Source organism: Equus przewalskii, chromosome 22 (assembly GCF_037783145.1).
Source record: "Equus przewalskii isolate Varuska chromosome 22, EquPr2, whole genome shotgun sequence".
NCBI lineage: Eukaryota > Metazoa > Chordata > Mammalia > Perissodactyla > Equidae > Equus > Equus przewalskii.
Genome location: NC_091852.1, coordinates 9,661,377 through 9,681,780, shown reverse-complemented (window position 1 = coordinate 9,681,780; position 20,404 = coordinate 9,661,377). Strand labels below are relative to the sequence as shown.

Genomic DNA, 20,404 nt, shown 5'->3' with positions numbered 1-20,404 from the left:
AATCTCATCGTCAAATTGCCCAAGATTCAAACCTGAGAGTCCTCTCACCTCCTGCATCCAAGTGATTCTAAGTGACAGTCTGCAAACTCTTTCTCATCACCGCCTCCATCATCAAAGCCTTGGCTTAATCCCTCATCATCTCCCATCTAGCGTTTTACAATAGCCTCTTGAGTAGTTTCAGCTTCCTGCCGTCAGAAATAGCTACCGCTTTCCTTCCTTCCTTTCCCTATGATTCAGAACTGTCATTTTTCACTTTTTGTTATGGAAATTTTCAAACCTATAGAAAAGTAGTGAAAATAGTAAACTCACGTATCCATCAATCAGTTTCAACAATTCACAATTCACTCCCAACTTCTTTTCATCTATATCCCATCCTTGATTATATTAAACCAAATCCCAGGCATCATACCATTTCAACTCTGAAGAGTACAAGAAAGGAACTGTTTTTTTAAAAACCCAATTATAAAATATTATCACACTTAAAATGAACTATAATTTCTTAATAGCAATAAATCCAGTAGTGTTTGTAACTCCCTGATTGTCTTATATATTTTTATTTTACAGTTTGAATCAGGGTCTAGATAGGAACCATGAATTGTAACTGTTTCTGTGTCTTTTAAGTCTCTTTTTCTCTACGGACATTCTTTCTTTTTTTACTTTCTTTCATTGTAGTTGTTGAAGCAAATTGGTTGTTTGTTCTGTCTGGGTTTTTCTGATCGCATTTCTATGGTATCATTTAACATATTCATTTGTTCACAATATATTTCCTGTAAATGGGTGGTCAGATCTAGAGGCTTGATCTGTTTTAGATTTGATATTTTAGGCAGGAAAATTTCATAGATTGTCTCATATACTTGTATCAAGAGGTACATAAGAATGACTGGTCTCTTTTTTATGTTACCACTCTTTGCCTAGAACTATTAATTCATGAGGTATTACAGGCAAAATTGTGATATTTTATCATTTCGTCTTGATTTATTAGCTAGAAATTGTCCATAAAAAAGAAATTGTCCTCATTAATTATCTGGTTGCCTTAAACTTTAGTTTTGAACTTTATACTGAAAATACATCACAATCCAGCTCTGACCAATCATATCAGGTTCAAACCTTCCTCTCCGTCACATATATATTTTCCCCAAAAGTGTGGTGGTTTACAAGAACTGTATTTCAAGATTTTCTTTTTACATCCCCAGCATTTAGTAACTGCTGGCATATATTTGGCAATTAAGAAATGCTTGCTAAATGGGAGAGTGAATGAGAATTTCCTATATAAGTAACTGATCATGTAATACTTGTATTTATGCATGATTTCAAACACGTTCAGACTGTCAGATGCTCATGCTTAATGTCAGAAAGAATTCTTTTCAATGTGAATACAATAATGCACTGACAAGTCATATTAACTTCTAATACAACATTAGCAGTGAATTAAATGAAGACATCCTAAATTATACCATTCAAGAGATAAATGTTATTCTAGAACAGATTTGGCACCATGCGCTCGTAGCAATATGAAGTCCCCAGTTCTCAGGGATTTTATTTCCTATCACCTGCAGTAACTAGACCATCACTCTAAGCAGAGTCAGGTAACATTAGCATTTCAAAGAGTACACTCAGCAAAACTTCAAATACGATGAGAAGATTCCATTCTGAGGAATAGCATTTATCCCTCCCTTATTCTCCAAACACTGTCCCCTTGCCTTAGATGACACCATACCCATAGATTTTCCTCTTACAAATAGCTCTTTCATTCTGCACCTACCTGCTTCAACTTTCTATGTAGTCATTAAATGAGGTCCTCAAAGTTCAGAACTAAACTTGCATTTCTTCTGTATTTAATCCTATGCAATGTCATCTGATTATCAACTTCTTATGTCTTACCTACACCTTTCCTTTGAATTTTAGATGAATGTATGTAACTGCCGACATCTCTACTTAGAAGTCTCATAGGGAGCTCACACTGAACATCATCTTCCTCCCACAGCCTGCTCCTCTTCCATTGTTTAGAATCTCAAAGTACACCACCACATGTAATTAATAAACTAGAGCCGTAGCCACACCTTCTCCCTCTCCTCGTCCCTCATGGCCAATCAAGGACCAGCTGTTTTTCAGTTCTACATACTAAATGCTCCTTGAAGGAAACCATTTTTCTCTATTTCCCCATTTACCATGCTGGTCCAGGTCATTAGAGAGCTTTTCCTGCAATGTGGTTAGTTTCTCTCAATAGCTTCCCCGCATATGAATCTTACCTTGAGTCAATCCATAATAATCTTTTAAAAATTCTTTCAATCCCTTGGTTAAATTTTTTGGAGGCTTTCTATTCTCTGGGGATAAGGAAGAAAATCCTTGACATTTCCTAAAAGCTTTGCATGATCTGGATACAGTTCTTTCCGCGCCACCAGTTCACTCTAGTCATGTCTGGCTTAATTTATTAAGTACACGATATGTGTTAAGGAAGGGGTAAGTCTTTTGCACACAGGCTTTTCCCTCAGTCTAGGATACACGGCTATGCCCTTCTGTTTCATCGAATTTATCATCAGGGCATGGTTCAAACATGTCGTTTTTAATAAATATTCCATGACACTCATACCACACTCCCTGCCACCACCACAAAGACTGGGTCAGGATCTCTTGTTCTAATACCTTATACCACCCTATACAGCACTTATAACAATCACGATTACATAATTAGTTGTTTTAAGTTGAGAGGGCTTTTGAAATATATTGGCCTCCCAAACTAAAATGTGAAATATGAAAGCTAGGGGGCTGGGGCTTTGTCACTCTTACTTACTGATCTCCTCATTATTAACACAGTCCCTAAGACACAATACACAATAAATAAATATCTATTGAATCAAGAAAGGAATCAATCAAGCCAGCCCCAGTGACCTAGTGGTTAAGTTCAGCACACTCCACTTGAGCAGCCTGGGTTCAGATCCCGGGTGTGGGCATACACCACTTGTCTGTCAATGGCCATGCTGTGGCAGCAGTTCACATACGAAAAAGAGGAAAAGTGGCAACAGATGTTAGCTCAGGGAAAATCTTCCTCAGCAAAAAAAAAAGAAAAAAAAAGCAATCAATCAAAAACTACAAGAGACTTTCACTTGGTATTTTGCCTGCTGGGGCTTCAGGAACTTTCATGTCTGGGTCAAAGTACCATCTTCTGCTAAGGTACACTCATCTTTGTAAACAATAAACATAGTACCTGCATTCTTGATTTTGTCCAATACAATTTTATTCAACTAGCATTTATAAAGCATCCTCTAATAAGCAGCAATTTATTCAATCAATATACTTTTACTGAGTGCCAATTATGAATACTCTGCTAAAAGCTGTACTCTCCATTAACATCTGAATGCCTCTTAGAGATTGTTTATCCCTTCTGGTGCCCACTAGCATGGTATCTGCCACGTGGAGGTTGTTAATACATTTTTAATTTTCTTATTATTTTTAGAAGTAATGAAGTTACTGTGGGGAATATTGGCAGGTAAGATTGGGCTTATGATGTAAGACTTTGTGCCCAAGTCATCCTTGACTCACAGCATGGAAAAGGAGCCTCCATTCCATAATTTAGTTGCCATAATATCTGCACATTTCATTGCAGTGAAATTGTCTTGATGGAAAATAAAGATTAAGGTACTTGACTATGGATTTAAAACAAGGCTTAGAATGGAGCCAAATACTGTCCCTTGCAGAAGACTTCTGGGCAATATTCAACACATCTTTTGGAGAACCTATTAACCTCATCATTTTTAAATCTAGGGTCTTTGATAAAGAAATTCCATAAATGAAGGAATCTCACTAACAATTAGAGAAAATTCCAATTCTCAGTAGCTTTGTTGATACAGCTACTATTAAATAACCTTGGCTTATGTACTTGCACAGGCCTTAACATTTGCTAGTGTCCCTTTAAGGGCAAATATTCCATTTTTAATGATTTTTTTTGTCTTCTTGTTCTATCAGTTTTTGAAAGGAATGTGTTAAAAAATCTCCTAGTATAATTGTGGATTTATCTATTTCTCTTCTTATTTCTGTCAGATTTTGCTTTGCATATTTCAAGGCTATAATATTAGATGTTATATAAATTTAGGCTTGTTATTTCTTCCTGATGAATTCACCCCAAAATTATGAAATAGCTGCTTTTGTTTCCAATATTATCTCTTCCCTTAAAGTTTAGTTTGACTACTATCAAGATAACTTCTCTGACACTTTTGGTTAGTGTATGCATGGTATATCTTTTTAATGTCGTTTTACTTTCAAATTGTATGCATCCTTGTATTTTAGGTGAATCTCCTGTAAACGGCATATAGTTAGATTTTGTTGTTTAATCCAGTCTAATAATATTTATCTTTTAATTATAGTATTGGATCTGTTTATATTTACCATAATTACCAATATATATGGATTTATATTTACAGTTGTAGTATTTGGGGTTTTTTCTCCCATCTGCATCTTTTTTTTCCTTATTTGTTTTCACGTTTATCTATTTTTCCTTCCTTCCCTTTTTGTGGAGCAATCAATCTTTTCATTATTTCATTTTCCCTTCTATTAGCTTTTCATATTTAATTCATATTTTATCACCTGCATTGGTGAACAGAACTTATATTCCAGATTTATTTGTGCCTATCTTAAATGTAAACTTTTCACGCTTTCCAGACAAAGGAAGATCTTAAAACCCTTACCTCCACTGTCTCCCTTCCCCTTTTGCACTCTTCTGTTTACATATTATAATTCTGCATACATTCAAAATCCACAACCCATTATTATTGTGTGAAGAAGTTTATATTTATTTAGAAGATTCATCCACAAATGTGTCCTCTTTGATGCTCTTCAGTCACTCCCGCAGTACATCAATTCAATCTGAAATAACATTCTAATATTTTACTATGAAAATATCCAAAGATCTAGCACAGTGAAAGAATTTTACAGTGAATAATTATATATCTACCACCTAGATTATACAACTAGCATTTGACTGAAATTGTTTCATCACCTATTTATCTAGCTTGCCGCCCCTCTAACTATCCATGTATTTTATTAGTTAATGTATGTTTAAGTAAGTTGCAGCCCTAACTACACTGCTCGCTAAATACCTCAGGATGCACACCATTAACTAGAGGTCAATGTTTCTTCATGGTTATTTTATTTTGAAGTAAAATGTACCTGCAAAGAAATGCACGAATCTAAAGAATACAATTCAGTGAGGTTTGCCGGGTGTCCAGTGGTATCTCATTGTGATGTCTGGCACTTTTGTGTGTGTTAATTTCTGTATCTTCTTTTGTAAATATATGTTCAAATCTTTTGCACACTTTTAATTGGATTATTTGTCTTTATTATTGAGTTGTAGAAGATCTTTTTATGTCCTGGATAACAGTCCTTTGTCAGATATATGTGTTGGAAATACTTTTCCCCAGTCTGAGGATTTCTAATTCATTCGCTTAATGGTATCTTTTGACAAGAAGAATCTAAATTTTGATGATGTCTAAATTATCAAATTTCTTTTATAGCTATTACTTTCTCTATCCTGTGCAAGAAAACTTTGTTATCGCCAATTCCTGAAGATATTCACCTATGTTTTCTATTAGAATTTTATATTTTAAGCTTTTTCGTTTAAATCTATGAGCTGTCTCAAATTAATTTTTGTCCTGGTATAAAGTACTGTTTTAGGTTCACTTTTTTTTTCCATGTGGATATCCAGTTGTTGCAACATCATTTATTTAAAAGAGGTTCCTTTCTGCATTTTTTTTCTTTGAATCCTTAACTGAAAATCAAATGTCAGTCCATTTCTGGGTTCTCTATTGTATTCCACAGATATATTCATTAATCTTTATTCAAATCACACACAGTCTTGATTACTATAGATTAATAGTAAGTCTTGAAGTCAGATAGTACAAGTTCTTCAACTTCATTTTTCTTTTTCAAGATTCCTTTTGATATTCTAGGATCCACATCAACTTTAGAATCGCCTTGTCAATTCCTGAAAGAAAACACCTAGTGACATTATGATTAAGGTTTTGCTCCCTCACTCAGTGTCCAGCATCAGTTCTCCTTCTTAAAGTCATTTATCATACCCAACTTCAAATTCCTCTGCCCTCTAATTTTCCTATCAGTGTTCAGGACCAGTCCAATTCCTAAAAGCCAGTGTGGGTACACAAACCCGTACAAAAACTCTCCAAGTACCCCATAGGCTTAACAGGCAGTTTAATAAACATCTTTCAGTTACGTGTCCAAAATTTTGATATCTCTCCTTCCTCACCATCACCCACCCCATGTATTTGGGTTATTATTATCTTTATCCAAACCATAGTGAATTACACAAGTTGAATTCTGGTAAGTAAAATCTTCAAACCAATGTGTCAGAAAATAGAAAGTAAAATTGTTTGTTGCTGCAGCAAAGACATTCTTCAAGTCTCTCTCTCATACACAAATATATATTCAATATTTTCACTTTTAATCCTTTACCAACCTGAGATCTGCTCACATATTACCACTCAACTGCTGACATGGGGATATTTAAAGGCCAAAAACAGAGATGTCAAAGATACTATTCATCCATCCAGCAAACATTCATGGGATGTTTAAAAAGAGATTGCCTCCTTACCAAACTTTCCCTAATCCCACAGTTAAGGAAAGTGTTAAAATTATTCCCAGAATCATCAGACCATCGAATTTGTTCCTATTGTTTGGTATTTCAGAAGACATTTTGGAAGATCTGATTTAAATTTCAATTGGATCCCCACCTTTGCTTTTCAAAACAGATGTGTCATTATCAAAATACAGTCTCCTATATCACTTCCTTCCATTTCACATTCTCTTTCTCCCAACCCTAACATATCAATAAATGCCACCTCTTCCAGATGTGTGTCCCTGGTTCCAGAGACCCAACTGAATTCTGCTTCTGCTAGTTTTATAAATTAGATGACTCCAAACATGATTAGTCATGACCTGAACCAAAAGCTTTCATGAAATATCTGCAGCAAACCCAAAAAACACATCTCAAAGCTTACATTCTAGTGTAATGTAATTTTGCTCTTTTAAATAAACTATTTTTTAGAGTAATTTTAGGTTCACAGCAAAACTAAGGAGAAAGTACAGTGAATTCCCACATACTTCCTAACCCCGCAAATGCACAGCCTCCCTCACTATCAAAATCCCCCACCAGACTGGTGCATTCATTATAATTGACCAACTTACTTTGAGACATCATCACCCAAATGCCATAGTTTACATTAGAATTCACTGTTCGTGTTGTACATCCCATGGGTTTGACAAATGTATAATGACATGCATCCACCATTACAGTAACATACAGAATAGCTTCACTGTGAAAAACAATCCTCTGGGCTTCACCTATTCATCCCTCTGTCCCTGCTCATCTCTGGCAGCCACTGATATTTTCACTAGCTCCATAACTTTGCTGTTTCCAGATGTCATATACTTGAAATCATACACTATGCAGCCTCTTCAGATTGGCTTCTTTCACTTAATAATATGCCTTTAAGTTTTTTCCATGTCCTTTCATGGCCTAAAAGCTCCTTTCCTTTTAGCACTCAATAATATTCCATCAACTGGATGTACTCATTTATTTATCCATTCACCTACTGAAGGACACATTGGTTGCTTCTAAGTTTTGGCAATTATGAATAGAGCTGCTATAAAAATCCATGTGAAGGGTTTTATGTGGATATAAGTTTTCATTACTTTGGGTAAGTACCAAGGAGCACAATTGCTGGATCATAGTGTAAGACTATGCTTTGTTTTGTAAAAAATTGCCAAACTGTCCTATCATATGGTTATACCATTTTGCATTCTCCTTGTCAACCAGCACTAATATTGTGAAAGGAATCTTTTTTTTTTCTGAGCAGTAGGTCTCAACAGCGAGCTTAAAATATTCGGTAAACCATGTTGTAAACAGATGTGCTGTCATCTAGGTTTTGTTGTTCCATTTATAGAGCACAGGCAGAGATGATCTAGCATCATTCTTAAGGGTCCTAGGATTTTCAGAATGGTAAATGAGCAGTGGCTTCAACTTAAAGTCACCAGCTGCATTAGCCCCTAACAAGAGAGTCAGCCTGTCGTTTGCAGCTTTGAAGCCAGGCATTGACTTCTCCTCTCTAGCTGTGAAAGTCCTAGATGGCATCTTCTTCCCATAGAAGGCTGTTCCGTCTACATTGAAACTCGGTTGTTTGGCATAGCCACCTTCATTAATTATCTTGGGTAGATCTTCCAGATAACTTGCTGCAGCTTCTACATCAGCACTTGCTGCTTCACTTTTCACTTTTATGTTATGGAAATGGTTTCTTTCCTTAAAGCTCATGAACCAGCCTCTGCTAACTTCAAATTTTTCTTCTGCAGCTTCCCCACCTCTCTCAGCCTTCACAGAATTGAAGAGAGGTGGGGCCTTTCTCTGGTTCAGGCTTTGGCTTACAGAAAGGTTGTTGCTGATTTGATCTTCTATCCAGACCACTAAAACTTTCTCTATCTCAGCAATAAGGTTGTTGCACTTCCTTCGCATTCATGTGTTCACTGGAGCAGCCCTTTTAATTTCTCTCAAGAACATTTCCTTTGCATTCATTACTTGGCTAACTGTTTGGTACAAGCGGCCTAGCTTTTGACCAGTCTCAGCTTTTGACCTGCCTTCTTCGCTAAGCTTAACCATTTCTAGCTTTTGGTTTAAAGTGAGAGATGTGTGACTCTTCCTTTCATTTGAACACTTAGAGGCCATTGTAGGGTTATTAATTGGCCTAATTTCAATATTGTTGTGTCTCAGGAAATAGGGAGGCTGGAGGAGAACGAGAGAGGCAAGGGAATGGCCAGTCAGTGGAGCAATGAGAAAACGCACAACATTTATCGATAAAGTTCACCATCTTTTATGGGCGTAGTATGTAGTACCCAAAACAATTACAATAGTAACATCAAAGATCACAGATCACCATAAAAAATGTAATAATAATGAAAATATTGCAAGAATTACCAAAATGTGACACAGAGACATATAGTAAGCAAATGCTCCTGGAAAAATTGCACAATAGAGTTGCTCAAAGCAGGCTTGCCACAAACCTTCAACGTTTAAAAAATGCAATGTCTACAAAGCACAATAAAGTGAAACACAATGAAATGAGGTATGCCTGTATACCAGCAGCGAACAAGTGGAATTTGAAATTAAAAACATAATACAACTTACATTAGCATTCCTACAAATGAAATACTTAGGTATAAATCTAACAAAGTAGGTACAAGATCTATATGAGGAAAACTACTAAACTCTGATAAAGGAAATCAAAGAATAACTAAATAAATGGAGAGATGTTTTATGTTCTTGGATAAGAAGATCAACATTTTCAAAATGTCAGTTATTCCCAACTTGATCTATAGATTCAACACAATCCCAACTAAAATCCCAGCAAGTTATTTTGTGGATATCAACAAACTGATTCTGAAGTTTAGAATGGAGTTTAGTATGCTTAGTATGTTTAGTAAAGTTTTGTATGGAGATGCAAAAGATCCAGAATAGCCAACAGAACCAAATCTGGATTAATTTCCTACTGCTGGCAGTCCTTGACAGTCTTGCCTTACAGATGCATCATTCTAATCTTTGCCTCTCTCCTCTCATCTTTTTCTCTCTGTCTTCTCCTCTTAAAAGGACACTTGTCATTGGATTTAGAGCCTACCCTAATCTAGCATAATCTCATTTCTAGATTCTTAACTTAATTACGTCTGCAAAGACCCTTTTTCCAATAAGGTCATATTCACAGATTCTGGTTAGACATATCTTTTGGGTGCCACCATTCAATCCACTTGAATTAATCTGCTCTGGCTGCTGTAACAAAATACCACAGACTGGATGGCTTAACCAACAGAAATTTATTTTCCCACAGTTTTGGCGTCTGGGAAATCCAAGATCAAGGTGACTGGAAGGTAGATTTCATTCTGAGGGCTGTTCCCTTGGCTTGTAGGCAGACATCTTGCTGTCTGCTCACATGACTTCTTTATGTGCATGTGGAAAGAGAGCAAGCTCCCTGGTGTCTCTTAGAAGGACACTAATCTTATCCCTCAAGGCCCCAACCTTATGACTTCATTTAATCTTAATTACTTCCTTATTACAAATATAGCCACACTGGGGATTAGGGCTTCAAGATCTGAATTTGGGGGGCATGTACATTCAGTCCATAACATTTCACCCATGACCCCCTAAATTCACGTCCTTCTCATGTACAAAATACATTCATTCCATCCCAACAGCTCCAAAAGTCTTAACTCACTCTAGCATCAGCTCTGAAGTCCAAAATCTCATCTAAATCTTATCTAAACCAGATATGGGTAAGACTTGAGGTATTATTCATCCTGAGAAATTTCTTCTCCAGCTGTGAGCCTGTGAAACCAGACAAGTCATGTACTTCCAAAATACAACAATGGGACAGGCAGACAATAGACATGCCCATTCTAAAAGATATACATTGGAAAGAAAAGAGCAGTGATGAGTATCAAGCACGTCAAAATTGAGCAAGGCAAATTCCATCAGATTTTATTGAAGGTATACAACATGATGATTTAACATATGTATACACAGTGAAATGAGTATCACAAAGAAGTTAATTAACGCATCCTTCACCTCATATACTTAAAAAAATGTGAATGTAAATCTAAAACTATGAAATGTCCAAAAGAAAACATAGAAAAAGATCTTAAATCCTTAGATTAGGCAAAGATTTGTCAGCTACAACAAAAACATGATCCATATATGAAACAATTATAAATTGGACTAATAGAAATTACAAACTTCTACCTTTCTAAAGATATTGCAAAGATAATGAAAAGATAAACCACAGACTGGAAGAAAATATTTGCAAATCATTTATCTGATAACAGACATGTATTCAGAATAAAGACCCACCAAAACTTAATAATAGGGAAATAGATAGCCCAATAAAAATGAGCAAAACATTTGAATGAACACCAACAAGACATATGGATGGCAAATAAACACATAGGAAAATGCTGAATACCATTTTTCATTAAGGAAATTCAAATTAAAACCACAATGAGATACCACTACATACCTATCAGAATAGACAAAATTTGAAAGAATGACAACTCACAGGAAATTCATGAAGATATTAAGGACTAGAACTTTCATACAAGAGTTATCGGGATTTAAAATGGTACAAGTACCTGGAAAAGAAGTTACGTAATTACTTTAAAAATTAATCATATACTTCCCATAGGATCCAACCATTCTGCTTCTGGATATTTACTAGATATTTATCTAGCTATTCAGAGAAATGACAGTATATATCCACACAAAGGTTTGTATATGAAATGTTCATAGCCCCTTTATTTGTAATAGCCAAAATCTAGAAATAATCCAACGCCCATCAACAGGTGAATGGATAAACAGACTATGTATGTCCATTCTACGGAATTCTATTCAACAGTGAAAACGAATGAACTACTGACATATGTTACAACATGCCTAAATATCAAAATAATTTTGCTGAGTAAAACAAACCATGCAAAATATGCAAATATACTATATGATTCCATCTATATAACAATTTTTTAAAGGCAAATTAATCTATAGTGACAGAAAGAAGATCAGTGTTTGTTTGGGGAAGGGGCATGGATTTAGGCAGCAGTGAAAAGGAGAGTTTACAAAAGAGCGGAATGAGCATGTTCATTATCTTGATTGTTGTGACTATTTCACAGATATATGCATTTGCAGAAATTTATCAAATTGTATGCTTTAAATTGTACAGTTTAGGGGCCAGTCCTGCAGCTGAATGGTTAGGTTCATGGACTGCACTTTGGCGGCCTGGGGTTTTGCTGGTTTGGATCCTGGGAGTGGACATGGCACCACTCATCAGGCCACGTTGAGGCGGCGTCCCACATAGCACAACCAGAGGCACTCACAACTAGGATATACAAACATGTACTGGGGGGCTTTGGGGAGAAGAATAAAAACAAAGATTGGGAACAGTTGTTAGCTCAGGTGCCAATCTTAAAAAAAAATAAATTGTACAGTTTATTGTATTTAAATTAAACCTCAATAAAGTTATCAAAAAATAAAAACAAAAGCAGAAAATAATCAAATATGATAATAAATTTGGTCATATGCGAGCTTTTGAAATCTTGGGACTGAATTGCTAGAACACTAAGTAAGAAAATGTGAGGCAATGACTAACTACAGGAAAAACGTTTGATCAAGAAAGGAAATACAATTCTGGTCTATGCTACGTGGCTTTGTTGGGAATAATATTTATGCAATCACAATAAGATTTCAAAAATAAATGTTGACATCAAATTATCAAATAACTATATTGAGAGGAAGGGGAAATGGAGAGTTTAGGTAAATGGTGATATAAATGAGATAAATTATACTCTTGCACAATAAAAGGCCAATAAATATAGTCTAAGCTTGATGAATCAAGAAACAATGGGATAGCCATACTATTTAAATAGATAGAAGTAAACAACAGAAGAAACAGCCTAAATATTTGTACGTAGTTATGTCTGAGTTTGGGAGGATATAGGAGTCTGCTGACTTTTATTACAAATTTCCAGATGTTCTTTGAATTTTTGACCTATGCACTTGCATTACTTTTTAAAAAATAAAACATAATTATTTAAAACCTTGGAAAGTTTGTATTTCATTATAGAAAAAACTTTCAACCAATACTATTGAAATTAATATGTTTGGCACAGAAAGGAGGCAAATTTTCAGAAAAGAGCTACATTGAATGATTCAATCCTTGAGCATTCTGGATAACTGAAATTGTACTACATTGTTTTTAGTTTTGCTCTTACTAGATTCTAACATTCAAAAAAGTGTTCTGAAATTTCTAATCCATTATACAAGCTTTGTAGAGTATTTGGGATCTCCAAAGCACTAGAGAAATACAAAACAGTGTCTTTCTATTTCCTCTAGTGTATTAATTTTCTCTAGTCATAGTAAGGAGGTAGGACATTTAAAAATTGGTAGTTGGTATAGCATTATCTACAAAAAATATACATCTGAGTCTGATTTTTCAGTTCTATTATTGATATCACAGATGTATGATTCTTATACTTTTTGTGTTAAAGATGTATTTCATGTCAATAGCAACTTTTCAACATTTTAAGTTTGTTTTCCAATCATATTACACCATGAGAAAGAGGAGAAAGAATGATTATGATAATATCTAGGGCAGATAATGGAGCCAATTTGGCTCAATTAATGATATGGAATTGAGAAACAGATCTGACTTTTAAAAGCAAATAAAATTTTAAAATATAACAGACTTTAATCTATCTTTATTACTATACCACAGCTGAAGGCCTGGGTGTTAGTGTAAGAACATTTTGCAGACAGAACATTTTAACTACTTTTTTAGTGAAGGTATACAATGTAATCGAGTAGAAATTCCAATAAATTAAGCAACAAATTAGCTCAAGCAATGACACAACATATGCTTCTTCTAAATTAATCTTCAGTGCTAAAATTTTATTTGTGGATATTTTCCATTTCTATCTTTTCTTCCGTTGTCCATGGTGTTTTGATTTGAATCCAGTCTTGTTTAAGTAAATTTAGTTATGATTTGTCTAACAGAATGTTTTTTCCAAACTCAGCTCAAGGGTGAGCAAACATTAATTACTTTTTAAATAAAATAATTTAGCAGCATTCCAAGCTTTCTCCGAGTATGTATATCAGTTATGTTATGGATTTTAAGCTTAAGCTTTAATTTTGGAACTTGAATGACAGAAGTTAAAAAAAAAAAATTTGTGACTATGGGTAAAAATATTTATCCTCAAATTATCAGCTTCCTTGGGCTGCTTGCGGCCCTGGCTATTGACAGTCCTGGGGATTACCCTGGTTATATCCAGAGCAATATTTGTTTGAGTCCAGTTTATTGATTTCTTAGGCTGAGCTCTTTGCTGAGATGACAGCACACAAGTCAAACAATTTCATAGCATTTAAGGGCTGGAAGGGAACTTAAAGGTCATTGAGTCCAACCACTGTCAAAATAGCGTTAGATTTCCTCAGAATATTAACACATAAAAGCCAGACCTCTACTTGTTGCTAAATTCAACGGATACTTTTCAGTACTTACCTTGCTTAAATACTTTAGTAACGCCAGTCATTGACACCCTTCCCACTCCTCTTCCTTCGCCTGCTTTTCCTTCCATTTTCCGGCATGTTTTCTTCCCACGCCTCCCATGGTGTTACATTTACCACTTATTCATCCTCCCTCTCTGAAGTCCCTTTTCCTCTGCAAATTATTTAAATCTTCTACTCCTCAAGGTTTATCCTATAGCTTCTAATATTATCCTCTTATATTCTCTCACCCGTTCCCTTAGCTTCAACCATTTTAGGCTGATAATATTTAAATCTATCTTTAAACTGGAACTCTGCCCTATGTTATAGATTTGTATATCCAACAGCTTTTTGAACATCTCCGTCTAGATGTTCCACAGATATCTCAAATTCGTCATATCTAAATTAAACTCATTATTTTCTCCCCATAAACCTGATGTTTCTTCTGTGTTCTCCATCCCTGTCAATAGAACGTTATCCACCCAATCACTCAAGCAGAGAAACAGAATGTCACCCAATGCTATCTCTTGAATAACTCAATTCATCCACTTCTTTTCCTCCTCAAAGTCAATTCCCTACTTGAGGCAGTTAACTTCTCCTTTCCCTTATATAATACTATGAAAAGTCTCATAACTGGAATACCTGCATCCAGTCTTGATCTTTTTTTTATCGTGCCATCAGTCATTTTTCTAAAATATGTCAAATCTCTCTCTTTCATTTAAAACACTTTAATTGCTACATATTGTACTTAGCATAAAGTCAAACTCTATTAAAATGGTCTTCAAGGCCCTTCATTAGTTCTCTAATTTCATCTCTTCCTATTAAATCATCCTTTCAGTTCTAGAAAAACTGAATGCATCTTGCTCAATCATGCCTCCAAAGGGTTCCCTCTTGCTTGAAAACCAGCTGTTGCAGATTGGGTGCCCTGGGAAACAGACTCTGAGGTGGAGGTTGATGTGTATAAAATGTATTAGAGAGTGTTCTCGGGATCAATACCTGGGGAAGGAAAGGGAAAGGAAAGGAAGGAAGCAAAATTAGGCAGAGGAAGAGGCCAGGTTCCTATGCGATGTAGACAAAGGCTTCAGCCCATTCATAGGGAGTTCTAAAACTAGGATGGCCCTTCCAAGTTGTCCCCTTTGTGGGGAGAAGGCAAAGCTTTATACTCCCACATAGTTCAGCCATTGGATAAAAGCTACCTCAGAGAAGGGGATGTGATCTTGTCATGGGATCCCTCTCTCTCTAAATGAGGACAATTTCTGGAAAGGGATGATGGCTGAGGGATGTCAGCTGAACTCCCGGAGTTAATCCATCAATCCTAAAGTTCATCCAAGTTTCTACTACAGCCCACCCCTTTTCCCCTCAGATACATTTCTTCATATAAAATCTTGGTAGGACTCTTTTACTTGAGAAAACTTACAAGGTTAGAGAGATGAAGCACTAGGCCCCACTGATGTGGTCTTGAGACCACAACTAATGTTTTTCCCCCTTCTCTACTATCTATTCTAGATTCCCTTCATCCTCATCTAGCATCTCTGCTAGTCTCGGTGGCTCACCTGATGGTAACCTAGACTCAAATCCCTAGGGAACTGAGTCCCTGGTTGCCATAATCTGTGTCCATGACTACTTCACTCGTCCATTTACTATCAAGACAGCTTAAGGGAATTTCGAGAAGCTCCCATATGAATCATATTCATGATAAACATATTGCTTTCTGCCCCCATTGTTTAATAGTAGTGCTACTCCTTCTTGATGATCAGGGTCATTTACCTTCGTTAGGATGATACTCCTCCTTTTGCCTACTTTTCCTTTGACACAATGAGCAGGAAGTATCTAGGCAGAAACTGGTAACTTATGCTTCCGTGGGGTCCCTGGAGTATCCATTAGTGGAAATATTTCCTCTTAAGGAACCAGGGTCTCTAAATCCACAAAACCTAGAGTTGTGAGAATAGGAAACACAAATTCCCAAAGAACGTCACTTGGAGTGAAGGTAAACAGATAAACTTCCATAGTCAATCATTGATTCTGAGATCCATATTGAGGACACAGCACAAAGTAAGTATCATTGATTGAGGATGTACACAACCTCCCAGAGGATGACATGTCATACTCAGAAGGAATCTTCTCAAAGTTGATTCCTCAGCTTGCCTTCAACAGGTCCTATCACTGTCAATTCAAAAGCTTCTGTGTGCTGTTCCTTCTGGGATGGAAGGGGTCTACCTATTCAATTTGCCATCAAGTGGCTGATTAGTCTCCTCAAAGGATGGTGCCATGCTGAAAACTCATCATTGATCTCAGTTGCTGGCATATTAGACACCTGGGATTAACAATAGCTTGATCAGCATTAGTGATAAGAGAACTTGTTATTGCCCCACTTATATCCTCCATCTCTACCAGCATAGCTATTAAATTCATATGTTCACTGCATCAACACTGGGATGGCTGATGTCAACTGATTGAGCTACACTGCCTTCTCAGATGTTTAGTACTTCTTTTATGATGGATGCTGTCTGGTGAGGATTAAAATGTGATTCAAATATCTTCACACCAAGATATGCTTCTCCTGTAAGTCCATCCACAAGCCTTTACTCGAGATCTCCTTGTCCTCAAACTTCTCAATTTTTTTCCTTCCAGGCCAATCATTCAAGTCATTTGTCACTGCTCATTTGTTGGTGTATATTGTAACCATGGGCCGCTTCTCTTTCCACTCTGCCTAAAGCTCTGCCCATTGTGACGATTTATCCAAACTGCTATCTTTCAAAGCAAGGGATGTTTTGGAGAACTGTCACTTTTTAACTTACCAGCATATTAAGCCGACTCATCCATGAACAAAGTTTGGCTTTTTTCTTTCTCCATCAGCAGGTTATAAGCATGCCCTATGGGGTCATACATAAGTATGATCCAAGGAGAGGCATAGGTACAAGGGAGGTGGATGATGTGAGAGTCTGGGTCACCAACTTGTGCAGCTTACTTGTGTTCTCCAGCCTTTTTCATGCCCAATCCTGAATGTGTCACTTTCATTTTACTGTGAATTATTGCTGGGTTTCCCAGACCTTGTGACGTGATGAATATGACAGAACCCAGCTTATGATGGACAGTTGTGCTTCATGATCACTTGATGAAGCAGAGCCAGATCCTCTACCTTTATCAGAACCCATTATCATTGTAGGAACTGTTTTTCAAAAGCTGTATGAGTCTTCACTGCCAATGCCAAAGTCTTGCACCCAAATCCCAACGGTGTGCATAGTAGCTCTCCTATTAGGGCTTGCCATATCTCCAGATGGCATCTTGTCTCACCACAAATGCGACCAATATTACATTTTCTTGATCATATGCCCCAAACAACAGGGCTTCTTGAACTGCAACCTGGAATACTGAAGAATATTTTATTGCTCTTGTCCCCACTCAAAGTTGGCAGTTTTTCATGTCATTGGTATATGGGAGATAGTATAAACCCAGGAGTTGGATCATCTGCCTCTGTAACCCAGAGGCCCACTGGGCCTCCTTTATAGAAGGAGATGTGAGATGGAACGAGTTGTATCTTCCTTTGGAGAGTAGGTCGTGAAATGTCTCAGATTAACAGAACCTTAAATATTTCACTGATGTGGTAAGCCACTTAAACTTCATAGAGTTTATCTCTCATCTTCTAGAACATGTGCATCTTAACAATGACCCCAGCATACTGGCTGCTTCTTGATCATCTGGTCCAGTTACTATGATATGAATATAGGCACAGTGTCACGTCTTTTGAGATGCCCAGACAGTCCAGGTCTCTTCAGATTACTTTATGACAGCATTATGACAGCGGGTGGGAAGTTAATAGAGCACTGAGGCAGGACCATAAATGTATATTCCATTCTCCCAATTGATTATGAACTGTTTCTGATCCTCTTTCTTGATAAGATGGAAAGTCTGATCAAGATCATTAGTCTGATCAACGTCCATATTAATCTGTTCTAGTAAAGATATCGTACCTGGTTAGTATTAAGTTTGTAGTAGTCCACTGTTGAGTTTACAGTCATCCTCTGTTATCCTCCAGAGTTCATCTGGATTTTAAATGGTCCAGATTAAGACAATAAATGGGGTTATGAAGGGGCCCACTGCCCCTGTTTCCTTCCTAGTCTTTATATCTTTATGTCCTTGGGATAAAATAATGTATGATTTGTATGATTTTTCTTTCCTCTGGCTGAGATGAGAGCCTCTTTACATGCCACTAAGCAGGTCCTATGATGTTTATAGTCACTGTTTAATTGCTAACTAAACGTTTCCTGCTTTTCATATCTTTTCCCAAAATATCAATCATGCTTAGCAACAGTAACCCAATTAAACTGTCTTTATAATTATCTTTCCCTCTGTACACACACACACACACTTCTCCAATACTTGATAGATTGCCCCTGATACAGTGGCTAGACGCCAAAGACCCTCCCCTTCCCCGAGTGAAACACATTTCCCTGTGTTCACACCCCTGTGTAGTCCTCTTGAGTCTGGACTGGCCCCATGACTTGCTCTTGACCAATACAATACAGCAAGAAGGATGCTGCATAGCTGCAGAACTTAGGCTACAAGATGCTAATAACTTCTGCCAAAGTCTCTTGGAACACTTGCTCTTAGGCTGCGTCCTCTCTAATCTCAGACTACATGTCATGAGAAAGGCAAACCGCATGCATAGACCACATGTAGGTGCACTTCTCCACAGCCCAAGCCGAGCTCCCAGCCAACAGACAGCATCAGTTGCAGCCAGGTGAGTGAGCCAGGTTAGATATCTAGCCCAACTGAGCTTTTAGATGATTGCTGCTCAGTTAGACATCGGAGAACAGTATGGAAGCGCCTAAATGACAACTCCCCAGCTAAGCCTAGATAACCCACAAAACTCTGTTTTAGTACACTACATTTTTGGTTTGTTACATATCAGTAGAAACAACTGGTTTAGTCTTCCCAATTCACCACTGATAAAAATTTTATGTATCATAAACCTTCTTTGTGCCAGAGGTTATTCGTATTCACGTATGAATGTAATACATTCGTGTTCCATTCAATGATGGTGCCATCATTGCTAGCTAACTCAAACATGATACGGCCCCCGCATCTCATTTTAGCATCTGCTTTCTCACACAACTCCTGGTACCAACTGATAAGTTCAAATTCCCTAGAAAGCAGATTTGTGAGACATAGATTAGATTACAGAGAATTCTTTAGAGATTTCTCTTAGGATCAAGAGCTGTGGAATGAAAGGGAAAGGAATTGAGAAGATTGAAAAATTGGGTCGTGATGTAGTCTTGACGAAGCCCGCAGCTGACCCCCTAGGGAGTTCTGAAGCTACGAAGGCTCTTCAGAGCTGTTACCTATTGCAGAGATTGGGCTAGGCCTTTACATCTTGCAAAGTCCAGTCAATGGGGGTAGGATGCCCTTGGGAATAGGGCACAACCTAGGCAAGTGCAAATTGCCAAGGGAAATGTACAGAGAGGCCTGACAGCTGAAGGCTATCAGTCAGGAGTGGTCCAGCAGGCGCAGAACAAGTCCTAAAAGGAAGATGTGGGCGGGTTCTCAAAGCACCCCTAAACACCAACCTTCCCTCCCCTTTGCCTGTCAGCTCTTGGCCAGTTCAGATGTTACCTTGGATGCATGTTCCACAAGCAGACGTTCCGCCCCCCCTTACAGTCCAAGTAGATGTTCCCCGACGCGCTCTCCAAGCATCTGCTGCTTCTTTTGTTACGGTACTTATCGAACTCTGTCATAGTCACTTCCTTTCTTGTCTTTCTCTCCTTCTACTAGACTGTAAGTTCTAAGAGAGAAGATAATGCGTATTTTTTATACAAAGTGAGAATTACCATGCTGGGTATATAGCAATCCTTAAAAAATAGGAAAAAAAATTAGTCAAACATTTTATAAGTGAATGATATTATGACAAACCATTGTCAAGCCACAGATCCACGGTTATGTCTTCTCCTTTCCCCTCTCTCCCTCACGTTACTGCTTTGCTCTAGTAGGGTTAGCTTGAGGCGGGTGGGTTTACACATTCAGAGTGTTTGCTGCACTGATGATCCCAGGAGTATTCTCATAGCTTTCCTCCGTGTTTGAGCTCCCTATGGCAAATACTAAGTATTTCCTGAGTCAGGGACTGTATAAAAGTGGAATTTAAAGTATGAAACACAACTCTCAAAAAAATCCAGTCTGCAAGACTAATGTCTGATCAATGAAGCAGGCAGGATAATGTGAGCTTGTGAGGAAGAAAAACAATTATAGAGCTATTATTATATTCATTTACATAATTTGGAGACAACATTAACTTTTGTGATTGAATATATAAGGAAACTTTGTAAGTAATAATGTGTT

At 37.1% G+C, this 20,404-nt stretch overlaps 1 long non-coding RNA gene across 1 annotated transcript; it reads right to left on the bottom strand.

Annotated features, from left to right (window-relative positions):
* Window positions 1-8,778: 8,778 nt before the first annotated feature.
* On the bottom strand, window positions 8,779-20,176 carry LOC139078565 (uncharacterized). Its single transcript, XR_011531577.1, has 4 exons — window positions 19,982-20,176; window positions 19,685-19,853; window positions 15,839-16,002; window positions 8,779-15,067 (listed from the first exon to the last, which is right to left on the bottom strand). It is a non-coding gene; the product is annotated as an uncharacterized lncRNA (long non-coding RNA).
* Between the last annotated feature and the right edge of the window lie 228 nt (window positions 20,177-20,404).